The sequence below is a fragment of the Centruroides sculpturatus genome, unplaced genomic scaffold, assembly GCF_000671375.1.
Source record: "Centruroides sculpturatus isolate CEXI.00-Female unplaced genomic scaffold, Cexi_2.0 scaffold298, whole genome shotgun sequence".
Classification (NCBI taxonomy): Eukaryota; Metazoa; Arthropoda; class Arachnida; order Scorpiones; family Buthidae; genus Centruroides; species Centruroides sculpturatus.
In genome coordinates, this window is record NW_019384568.1 from 224,996 (window position 1) to 238,197 (window position 13,202).

The following is a 13,202-nucleotide window of genomic DNA, read 5'->3' on the forward strand; positions in this document are numbered from 1 at the left end:
TTTTTTAAACTCCTGTCAACTATACAGAACTATCGTAAAAACATACCAGTAAATTCTTATCGGTTGGGTTAAGTTATAAATCTGCTCGTTATTCACGTAATCGGCCAAATATCTAGCGGGCGGGTGGCTAACAGCCCGGAACTGGTCCCGGATAGAATTGGAAGCGTTGGAATGTGTAGCATCAACTCAATCTCGTAGGCTTCTACCGGCTAAACCGGGTGAGGTTGGTGCTCTGTAAAGCGCGTTCAGAAATCTGGCTTTTTGGAATCTGACAATAGAGATTGCACTCCGCCATTAATATTCGAATATACAATAGCAATCTTATTTTTTTTCACGTGTAGTATAAAAATTTGTAATAAGATACATAATGCGGTTATAATAAAATATTGTTCGATTATTTTCATATAATTAAAATTAGTATGTATTTATTTTTTATAAAATACAAGGGAAGTGGCGCTTCCACCGCTTCTAATGACGGCACGCCACTGCCTTTGAGACATTCCAATTTTTGATATTAATGTAATTAAACGTAAAAAATACTTAAAACTGAAAAGAAAACGAAAGAAATGCGTTAATTTTGAAGAAAAAGCTTCAAACTTTATTTTCCATTGTCTCGCCTTTCTGCGAAATTTGACACTGATGAGTCATTGTTTACACAGCTAAATGACCTTGAGAACAGCTGGTGTCGGATTTCCCGGGACATTCTCATAGACGTGTCGGGAGGACAAGGGTTTAAAGTAGGGTGAATACTAGCTGGCCGTATATTTTTAAATATTTTTAAAAAATTAAAATTTTTGTTGCGATTTATGACTCCCCCGATTTAATTAAACTTATATATAATAAAATCTATTAATTAAAAAAATTAAAAAACTATTGGAGGTCGTTTTTGATATCAGGAACTAGCTTTAAATAACTTTACCAAAGTAAAATCCGTGCACTACAACTTTAGAACGATTAATTAAATTTGATTAAAAAAATCGCATTAAAAAACAATTAAGCGTTAATCGCGCGTCATCAAAGGTAAATTAAAATCGCGAAAAAATTTTTTCGCGAGAGTAAAAAAATCAGTGTCCAAACGCCCGAGTTTTATATCACGCTACAGAACATTCCCGAGTTATCTCGGGACATGTCCTTAAGGTAAAAATGATGAACAGTACCATGAATAAAGTTTTAAGGTTCATGATTAATAATATGATATTTATTTCAGTATCTCACCCAACAGAATTGCGATTTTTTAACAACAGAATAACGAATGCTAAAGTAACTGCAAAAGAAAGAAATTAATAATTTGAATATGTAATTGGAATAAAAAACTGATGTCCATCCTTCACATAAGATTCTGTAGCTGAAGATATTCACGAAACCCACGACCTAATACCAGCATTCAGTTTTATTCACTCGGCCACTGGTCAGCCGTAAGAATAAATGTGAATAAAAAATTTTTACTTTGTAAATTATTTCTGGCCTTCTGCCGGGTGAAGTTAGTGAAAGAAAATAAATTCCATTCGAAGCCACGGAACCATCGTCAAGGTCTCACTCTCCTCCGTGGGTTTTTTGTTTGTCCAGAAACCCCGTAATAAATAGGCAGAATCGTCATTACGGGAAAAACTGGAATGGCGCCATTTCCGAAACAAAAGTATTGCTAATGTTTTTGAAAGTTTGTTGAAAACTATTATTGTACATTTGATTGACGCATCAGACGTGCAACACACTATACTTCTCTTGGTTTGCATGTAGTACATGTTACGTCGCGAATTTAATACACTTCGATGTAGTTAAATCAGAAGAAGTACAAATAATCGTACGGAACAATAATAATTAGATGAAGGATTAATATTTTAAATTAAGTTCAAACTTGAAATAAACGTATAATCATAAGTAATTAACCAGTAATGTGCTAATTATGAACACATACTTTTTGCACCGCTTGAAAGCTGAAAATAAAAAGGCTTTATATTAATAATAACTCTTGCAATGATCAAAAGTTGGATTTATACTTATCTTTTAGTTATGAAGACAACGCGAATCTTAAACTTTAAATATTAAAAGTAAAACACAGGAAATAAGAAATTCTTGCTGTGGATATTAAAACTAAAGATGAATTTTATTCACCAAAACAAAGCTAACAAATGAAAGTCATTGTTACTTCATATTCATTTTGAATTATTGTTAAAATTCAATTGTTTTTGTAATTACACATTTTATTTAAATAAAGTTACTTAAATATGACATTGAAATAAATAAATTAAAGTAAACATAATTGAAAATATTAAAATATGATTTTGTGAATAGAAACATTACACGTTGTATTTGTGTTTACGAATGCACCTGCTTATAATTTATGTAGAACGAATGAAACTATTTATGACATACTGTAGGCTCTCCTATAACACGGTAGATACGTTCCGGTTTTTATGAAATTCATTTTCATAAAAATTACAGCCCAGCACGTATAGCAGCTTACAAACTACGGCTGTTTGAAAGGTTTTTTTTCCATAAAATTAATCGATTTTAGACTAATTTGACTCAACATTTCCAAAACAAGTATAATTTTTTTAGAATAATCCATATAAACTATGCCATAAACAAAAAATTGTAGGACTACTTACCGAGTGTGCACCGTTCGACGATGCCATTGCTTAAGCTTGTTTTCGTCGCGGAGCGGTGCACAAACGGCGGCCGCGATTTCTGATAAATTACTTTTCTGTTAAAAATTTGCTGAACTTTGGAGACATCATTAATATAAATATAATTTTTATGGCCGTTAAATAATATATGGTTTTTGGTAGGTCCGCTGCTCGTTTAAACTCAACGGTTTGTGCAATATCTGCTATTGGTCTACATTCGACCAATTCTGTTGTGACACGAATAGGCGATGACGTTTTACCGTATCATATGAGTCTCTTTTAGCGTGTTTATACGAATACGATCGCAATTTTTCGCCGTTATATAAGAATCCACATCAAATGAACCCGTTTTATAGGGGTCTACTGTATTTTTTTTAGACAAATTTAGAAAAGTGTAATTTTCATGTAGTAGACAAGCAGAAAAGATTCGTGTGATCCAGTTGAGCTTTAGTTTACTAAGAATAGTATCGTGTATCAAAAGAACAAATTAAATTTTTTTGGATTAAATTACATTACACTGTTACACAATTATATCTGAAAAATCTGGAAAGTACTGTCAGATTCGCAAACAATTGCGAAATTGTTACTTTTTGCTGTGGTATTTCAACACCAAATGAAGGTACGTCCAATATAAAACCATTTAAAAGTATCGGATAGATGCCAGTTAGTGCCTCACCAATGGGCTGACCACGTACAGTTTGTTGGGTTTTCAACGTGGGTCTAACATCTGAATACAAGTCAGTTTCCTATGAGAAGCTGTCCCTACACGAATGGCATGGTCTATACTCAAGTTTTGGATACCTTATCCCTATATTTTTACATTTAGTGCGTATACGTAAGGATTATATATTTCCGTATAATTCGTATATTATTAGTAATAATGCCGATATTCGTTAAGCACTACACACAAGTCATAATAAATTTCTTACACACTTTTCAAGAAGCTAGTTTCTATATACTTTAGTTATTTTTCTATCGTTAAATAATAGATCAAGCCTTAGATTGTTTAATCATCTAAATCATTTACTTTTATATTTACACGCAATAATTTGATACCACAAAAATTGGTAGTCACTAATTATTGCTTTTTTAAAAGTTTTTTCGACTTAATTCTAAAGCTATGAACTACAATTGAATCTTTGTAGTCCGTTATTTGCCAATCCGATACGTCCAGTGATTCGACACCGCCGGATCGATATATGATGAATACAGAGAGTCTACTGTATTTCATTTTTACACCTACGTTATTCATGTTTCTTAAAAACCATTAGACATACTTCTGTGAGGATCAAAAATTTCGTGTTACAAACTTTAATATTTTATACATTTTAATTAAACTTTAAATACAATTCTATAAAGACAGACAATCACTGTTACTTAAGAATCTTTTATAACGATGTCTAAGTAACTTTCATATATTCCTAAAAGGTTTTCGTGAATAATCGGAAAATATAGACTTTTCTGACGTAACTAAATTCTTATTCCTATAAATACATAACTAATGGAAGTATTAATGACATTAAGCTGTAATGTAATGGACAAGTATTGATCACGTTACTTTCTAATAGACAGATGTGTTTTAATTATATGAACTGTATAACTTTCTGTATTGTATGTTGCAAATAACTACAACTTGCTCAGTTGTAAATTTATTATGAGAAAAAGAATATTTCCATAAGTATAGTGTAGAGGAACACAGTGAAAATTATTACTTATTATTCCCATAAAAATGATTCTAATACGTCTCATTTTGACCCAAGTATTGATTACATTAAACACGCAACTTCGGTGATATCTTATAAGAGTCTTTCGTGAAACTCACTAAAATACTCTATGATTCGTTTTATTGGGAACGTTTATTTCCGTATTGAGCAAGTGAATTGAACTGAAATCTGTTCATTGTGTTTTTCTTGTAGTGAATGATGTGAAAGAAAAGAAATGACGAACAGAAAATTGATTGTTCTGCCAAATATAACTAAGTGTAAAAGCTCGCCTATTCGAAATCAATATCAAAACAGTGTGTATATTAACTAATTACTTTAACAGAAAGTAACTATTTCTAACATATCATGTTTGCTTTCGTAATTGGAAAACAAACATGAATTAGATTTCTCACAGCAGATTGCTACTTGAAGCAATATACTGAATTAATTCAATTGATATTGTGCAGGCGAACCTTCTTTTCTAAACGGCAACCAATTCCATTTTAAATTAAATTATTTACTAAATTATTATGGTGCATGTATAAATCTACTTTACAACATCATAATTTCACATGAATTATTTAATTGCTGCTGAAAAATTCCGATTATAATTAAATATGATTACCTTTATACTATTATACATCTGGCAATAATTAAGTAAAGGTAATTAATTCTATCAAACTAGATTTTAATTAACGAAGGAAAATTAGAAAAGCAAACACAATAATGTCTATTTTAATATAGTTTTGCATATAAATATTCATTTAATTAAAAGATAGAAAATTTATATGCAGAAATCCAGTTATATAGTATAGAAAGATAATTAAAAGATGTTCTCCAGATAAATCGAATGTAATTTATAATTATTTTACTTCATTTTCCTTGCTCAAAGATTACTTGGATAAGTTCGACTTCTCGTTTCTTTAGATTATTTCAAGATTGAAATTTTATAATGCATTCGTCATAACTAATATTCACGATGAACGAAAGTCTGCCTCGTCATCCTGTGTGCTATTTGCATCCGTTAATCTCTGTTGGAAGAATATTTGGCATGCAACCATTAAAATTATGCGATTGTTACAAGAGAAAAATTAATCTCTATCACGAAAAATTATATTCGTATTACCAATTGTTTGTGGAGTTCTTTCTATGGAGCTGGACATTCAGAATATGTTTCGAATTGTTGAATGACGAAATTTTCTGTGCCGGTTGGAGAAAGCTTGCCAATTATAATTTTATTTTGGAATTTTTGGTTTTGTTCTATTCATTTTATATCAGTGTGCAGTTTAGTTTTATTAGAAGATCACAGTTTTGTTTGAAAAGCAACGTCAGCGCATTTCCTGAAGAACTGGAAAAATGGTCAGCGATAGAAAGATTCATGTTTGGAAATTTCTTTGGTTTTGTGTCTGTAGTGATAATGGTTTACATGCCTTTAGAGTTTTTCTTGTTTCCTGCTATAAAGAGCCAAAGAGATTCGCATCTCTCTGCCGTCTTATGCGTAAGTTACTTTAGAGTTTATGTTTTATACTGCACGGGTCAAATGCATTTTGTTATAACATTCTGTGCGTCAGCATGGTATATTTGTTATTACCGCTTAATCAATATACAAAATGAAATAAATAAACTTAACAAGCGATTTCCAAATTTAAGAGACACAATTAACGAGATTATTGACAAACATACAGAAATATGGGAACTTATACAACAATTTAACGAACAACTTAGCAATTTCTTGCCCTGTGTTTACGCATTTTTTACAAACTTTACCTGCATTGCAGTCTATTCATTACTATTCTTGGAATTAGACATTATTCGAAGAATAGTGGGAAGCATTGTATCGTGTATCTTCTTATTAGGATGTGTTGCTTCATCGTTTCTACTTTCAAGAATTCCAACAATGGTAAAGTTTCTGAGAATATAATATTTGATAATTAATATATTTGCGTATATTAATGAAAGCTATTGAATAATCAATTTTATTAAGATTAATTATTCGTTTAATTTTTTTACTTAAAATAACAAATTATAAAATTAATTTAATATAGAATTAGTTTTATTCGGAGTGAAATCGAAAATCTGAGTAACTTGTAGTTTCTATTGTACATATAAGAACAATGAGTTTCGAACAGTTTATAGTGAAAATATAATATAATCGTATTGTATTCATTTATTCGTAGATCGAAATGTCCCAATATATATCTATATCTATATCTATATATATAATCGAGACGGGTTGATAATAATAATAATAATAACTCTCCCGTGGTCACCATCTGGTCGTGGTGGGAGAGCCCAGTAATTTTACTGAACCATAGGGCAATGCAGGCTGGAGCACAAGCTCCTGGTAGGGACACCCATGCCAGTAAGGTCTATGGGGAGAAATGAAGCTAAGAGTGACCACACACCCACATTCTGTGGAGATAATCATTATGGTAGTAACCAGATCTAAGTATGATACCGGCTCGGACGTCGCCCGGGTTAACAAGGTCCGCGTTCGTGGGTTAGGCAGAGGCTCACGTTCGAAAAATAGGCTCCAGTCTCCCTTGGTTACCGGTGGCGAAAGCAGCGCCGGCCCAAGCATGGCTACTGCAATGCCCTCAACAGATGTGAGGAATCAACCTAGCCTTGGTGTTTCTGTGGCAATGCATCCACAGACCACAAAGGCTGGAAAACCACGCCAACGGATGAAATGGACAACAGAAATGAACGAGTTTATCATCCGCACTTACTACACCATCACAAGACTCGAAACAAACATGACAGCATACAGACAACAACTACACCACATATTCACACAACAATATCCTCACCTCACTGTCACCGAACAAAGGGTTGTTGATCAAAAACGAACAATTATACACAACAACCTTATCCCACAAACAACACTTGAACTTATCAAACAACAGGTTGCTGATCAAATACATCAACAGACAGAAACATTTAACATTAATGAAGATCACGTAACCTGTCAGGATAATCCAGCAACAAGCACTGATTACAGCACACACACAACAAGTACCACTAATGATACTGCAGGCACTTCCCCATCCATCACTGATAACGTAGACATAGAATTAGTTAATACGCTCTCACTTATATTTCAGGAAACACTCATTAAATATACTGGTACAGATCCCACACAAAGACCACGAATACCAAAAATCAACACGTCAAAGGCAGTAGGAAAAACACTAGATTATGTAAACACTCACTTACTACCAAACTACATTCATTCAATTTCTACACTCTCAGACATTCATACATTAGTTTATGCTGGGGCAGTCACAGTAGTAACACACCATGGACTGAAAATACACTCACAGACAGACACACACAAAACACAATTCTATCACAAGCCTGCCTGGCAGAGAAGAATAGAAACACAAATAAATGACATTAGACAGCAATTAGGCAGGCTGACACAATACACTAAAAACAACATAACACCCAAATTAAAGAAACAACTCAAAAACATTTTCAAGAAAATCAAAACACACACAAAACACGAACATCACAACACACACATTACAGAATACATCGATACACTAAAACAAAAACTCGCAGCCAAAGCACGTAGACTCAAACGATACAAAACATGTACACTACGAAAACAACAAAATAAATTATTCACAAACAATAAAAAACATTTCTACAGACAAATCAGTACCAAAACAAATTCTGATACACAGCACAGTGGCACACCAACAGAGAAAGAACTCACAACTTATTGGTCTTCTCTTTGGTCCAATGCTGTTACACACAATGCTGATGCAGGCTGGATTGAGGAGGAGAACAGAAACTTGCATAACATACCAACTATGCCCTGTGCTGAAATAAACGTACACGACATCCGCTACGCTGTTAACATAACACACAACTGGAAGACACTGGTGTAAACAACATTCACAATTTCTGGTACAAAAAGTTTACATCACTGCACCAGGAACTAGCTAATCATATAACACACATCACCATCAATCCATAAGACATGCCAAAATTTGCTACTCGGGGCATCACCTACATGAAACCTAAAAACAACAAAACCACAGGCCCCACAAAATACAGACCAATTGCATGTCTTTCAACACTCTACAAATTATTGACATCCTATTCTTTTTATGTCAGTTTACAGTTTAGTTTTATTAAAAGAACACAGTTTCGTTTGAAGACCAATATTAGCTCATTTCCCGCAGAATTTGACAAATGAAAAGCGATAGAAAGGTTCATCTTCGCGAGTTTCTATTGTTTTGCGTTGCTTTTCATAATAATGTCCATACCCTTAGATATTTTATTCTATCCCGTTATACATAGCAAAACAAATTCTCATTCTGCTACGGTCTTATGTATAATTAACTTTAAAATTTACGTTTTTTTACAGTACGAGTCAAATTCAATACATTATTACATTTTGTTCATCAGCCTGGTATATTTATTATTACCGCTTAATTAACATACATGATGAATTTAACAAAGTTAACAAACAATTTCCAAACTTAAGAAAAACTATAAATGCAATAATTAACAAACATACAGAAGTATGGGAAGTAATACAACAATTTAACGAAAAACTCAGCAATTTCTTTCCCTGTGTTTATATCTTTTTTACTAATTTTGTATGTATAATAGTCTATTCGATGATATTCGAGGAATTGGAGCCTATGATAAAAATAGTGGGAATCATTACATCGTTTGTGTACTTAACAGGAATTATTGTATCATCTTTTCTAACTTCAAAAGTTCCAATAATGGTAAATATTGTCATATTATTTGTAGAAAATATCGTATTTAATAACTAATATATTTGCATATAATAATTATAAATGTTAATTAATCAATCAATCAACAATACCCTTTCCTTGAATATTCGGTTAAAATGTTTAATTGTAAAATATGGTTATAATTTTATTTTAACTGTAATTTTCTTATAATTAGAAAATTATGTAATTTTATAAAAATATATCTTTTATACATTTGTACAGTTGTACAGCGATTTTATTGGAATTTATAAGATTGCTCCTGCCAATCTTCGACTGAAATTCAAATTAAAGGTTCGTTATCGTATATTTTGATATTGAATATTTTATATTCTCTAAATATATTTATAAATATTTGCAGATTTTGAATTTTATGAAACGATTTGGAAAAATGCCTCTTGGAGTTTCCGTGGGAGGTTTCTTCTTCATCAAAGAGAATTTTGCAATGAAGGTTTGGAAAATAAAATTTTCTTTTAAAAATATAAAATTCGTTTTATAAAATATAATCAAAACAAAAAACGTGTCAGTTGTGAACGATTGTGCCAAGAAAAATTTGAAGCTTGTAATCTGTAAGCTCGAAGTTAAGCTATAAAAGTATAATAGGAAGGTTGCGTCCGACGTTTTCAACGCCAAAACGTGTACGTCAGACGTTCAGCGCCGCTTTTTTAAAGGCCTAGATGTTTGGCAATGGTGTTTGGAATCATGCTCGACATTTCAAACATCATTGCCAAACTTATAGGCCTTTAGGAAAGTGGCGCTGAACGTCCGACGTACACGTTTTCGCGTTGAAAACGTTGGCCACAACCTATCTAATAACTCTGTTAAAGACCTTATCATCTTCCGTATTCTGTAGCCGATTAATTGAAATGTTTCAAATGTAGGTTTGTTGGGAACACACCTTTATTCGATTCACTATATACAGTTTATTTGCAAGAAATGTACACAGTTTATCACTTCACCACAATATACCAATCAAGATGATTTCGTTTAATTTTATGTTATTTTATTGTCATAAAGCATCTACATGGCTGAATACACAAAATAATAAAGAAAATGCAGCTTTTTTTTCTGATTTTATTGCTTATATTTCGGCAACCGAATTATAGACATACCTGAAATTTTGCAACCCAGACAAGAAAACAAGTGTCTCTTGAAGAAGATATTCAGAATTGCTACAGGTATTTGGAGAAAATTAAACCCTGAAAATAGGCAACTTTAATTTTTGTGTATACAAGTCGACCCCCCTATAACAATGTTGATAATTCCGTTTTATACGAATTCATGTTGTACGAGTCGCTTGAATTTTACAAATACATAAGCCGTTTACATCCCGGCACACGTATTTAAAAATTTAAATGACTCGTACAACATGGAATTCATATAAAACAAAATTATCAACAGTGTTATAGGGGGTCAACTGTATTTATATATATAGGCCTATATATATTCAGTCACTAACTTTTATGTGACTCAAATTCACTCCCGTGATTTTCTATTTACAAGAAATTACAGTTTAATATTAAATTTTGAACTTAACGTTTCACTGTTAGAAGAAAATAGTTATCGGAACTTGCAGCTTATGTACCGTACTTTAATGTTCAAATAGAAGTTTTTCCACTACACTCTTTAATAATAGGTTAGCCTATAGTAGAAATTAGACATTTTGTTCATACGAAATATAATTTTTATTTACTTTTGTGTTTCAGATGGCTAAAATGCTCGAGTCGATTTTCTCGACCCTACTCGAACTAAGGGATATGAATAAAAAGAGACAGTGTGTGCCCAGATTTACTGCGACAGAAAATCATTTGAACAGCTCTTTATTACGACCGTTCAATAGTACTTTTTAAAAATTTACATAATCAAATATAATATTGACACTCATTCTCGATAATTATGTAAATTATCAAGAAACAGTATCAATCAAATGTTTGTAAAGACTTTTTAGTGATTCACTTCTGAATGATTCTTTGTATTATGACACTGATTCTCTTTTTAAAAGCGTTAATTCATTCAGGAATACATTTGCCTTAGGAAAACTCGGAGAAATATTAAATTCATTGTGATATGACAATTGCACTACGTAGACGTCTATTCAGACTATTATTTAATTATACAGTTATAGCAAAATGATAAAAGGTGACGTTGAACTAAGTTTAAATTGAAACAGGAGTTGTCAGAAAACATTTTATGGTGGCGCAAGTATATGAAAAACATAATAAGGATCTCTTGCAGCGTTCATATTCCATAATGATTATGCGTCTACGTAGCATATTAATTGTCCTTCGGAAATTATCTAAAATGGCCGATATAGCGATGCTTCTGAGTAAGTGAAAATTTCGGCCCACCAATGGCCGAGTGGATAAAACCACTAAACACCGGTAGTTGGTCGTGGTTTCGCGCCTGTCCAACGGACTGGCCACGTGCAGTTTTCCGGGTTTTCTTCACGTTGTAATACCTGAATAGGGGCCAGTTTCTCATACAAAGTCCTCCCGGGAGGCATCACTTTCGTCAGATCGATTATTAGTCGCGTTGTCGCTTAGATACATAACGTGAAAAACTAGAAAATGAGAATTAGTCACAGAAAATTTTATTCCTAGACAACTTCGGCCATAGTAAGTGCACTCCACGTCTCTTAGACTAAAATATTTTAATAAGTATTTGCATAATTCATATATTTTTAAGCTTGGAATAAAGTAGAAAACAGTAAAACAATTTTAATTTTACAGCAGTTAAATATTAAATTCAATGGAGAAGATATTAAAGAAACCTTAAAATATTTCACTATTTAAAACACAGCTGTTCAAAAAGATTGAAATTCTATTGTATTCATAAAACAATCGACATACTTATGTATTCAAATTTCATAACTGAATTTTAGTAATTATCGTTTTTTTTAATAAATGAGGAAATTCGAAAAAATACACTGATGAAATAGACGGAATAAAAATTCTATTAATTCACATGATGCGTGAATTTTAGTGAATCAATGTGAATAATTTCTAGTGATTACAAAAATAGAACATAAGAAAAACACATTTGAAATTATTCATACATTAGTAAGTACTGTACAGTGCACAGATTTAAACTGAAAGTAATACAAAAATAATGTAAACAGAAAGCACGTAAGATTAATATATTGTTCGCATCTTTCAATTGATTCCAATAACAACACATGTTTTTTATCATCACTGACACAAAAGGTACACATAAAATGAAATATTTACTTGATGTTGCACTAAAATTCAATGTAAATAATATCTTTGTTTGATAACATGTATTTTTCATTTTACGATAATGTATTATTAAACCTCTTTGTGTAAAATAGGTTTTCTTGATGTACTCTTACACGTAAAATAAAATCTATAATTAACAGTGTTTTTGAATGTTTGTTTTCTATTTTTTTCAGAATTTTAAAAAACGCAGAAATTTATTATTTTATGAACCTATTGTTAGAAAACACTGAATTACAGGAGTGAATTTAAGTACAGTTGATTTATAACTGTTATGTATATATATAATCGAGACGGATTGATAATAATAATAATTATAAGCGCAGAGCCCAAACGGTTAGCAGTTAAAAGTTGAAATTTGGTACACAGTTAGGGTACGTCACGAAAACGCACACTAAGAAGGGATTTTTCGAAATCCCTTCCCACCGGGCAGTGAGACAGGATAAGGTTTAACACTTCCATCAACAATGGAAGTGTTAAGTAACAATGGAATTGTTAAGAGAAAGCGACGTGCAAGACGCAGATGCAGATTTTTCGTTTTTGCGGGAAATCGAACATATTTTTAGACCCATCTAAAAATTGTCTAATCAGTCCGGAAACAGGAGGACCCAATTCTTGTATTCTGTGAAAACGGGTGAGGTTGAATAGATCGTAATAATCTTATCTCCCTTATCGTTACTTTTGTCCGAGCAACGCCGGGCCTACCTGCTAGTTTTAATATAATTTAGTACAACAGTTAAAGATTCGCGTGGTAAGCTTTTATTATCACAATAGATTTCTTTTGTTTGCGAACAAAACAGATCTCTTCTGTTTACCAATCCTTAATTTTTTTATATTAAATAATTTCTGTGTTAGTTTACTATTCGTGTATATATCAAAATTAGT

General features: G+C 32.0%; 1 long non-coding RNA gene across 1 annotated transcript; it reads left to right on the top strand.

Annotated features, from left to right (window-relative positions):
- The first annotated feature begins 9,307 nt into the window (after positions 1-9,307).
- On the top strand, positions 9,308-11,743 carry LOC111624101. Its single transcript, XR_002756519.1, has 3 exons — positions 9,308-9,378; positions 9,446-9,535; positions 10,791-11,743. It is a non-coding gene; the product is annotated as an uncharacterized LOC111624101 (long non-coding RNA).
- Positions 11,744-13,202: the final 1,459 nt, after the last annotated feature.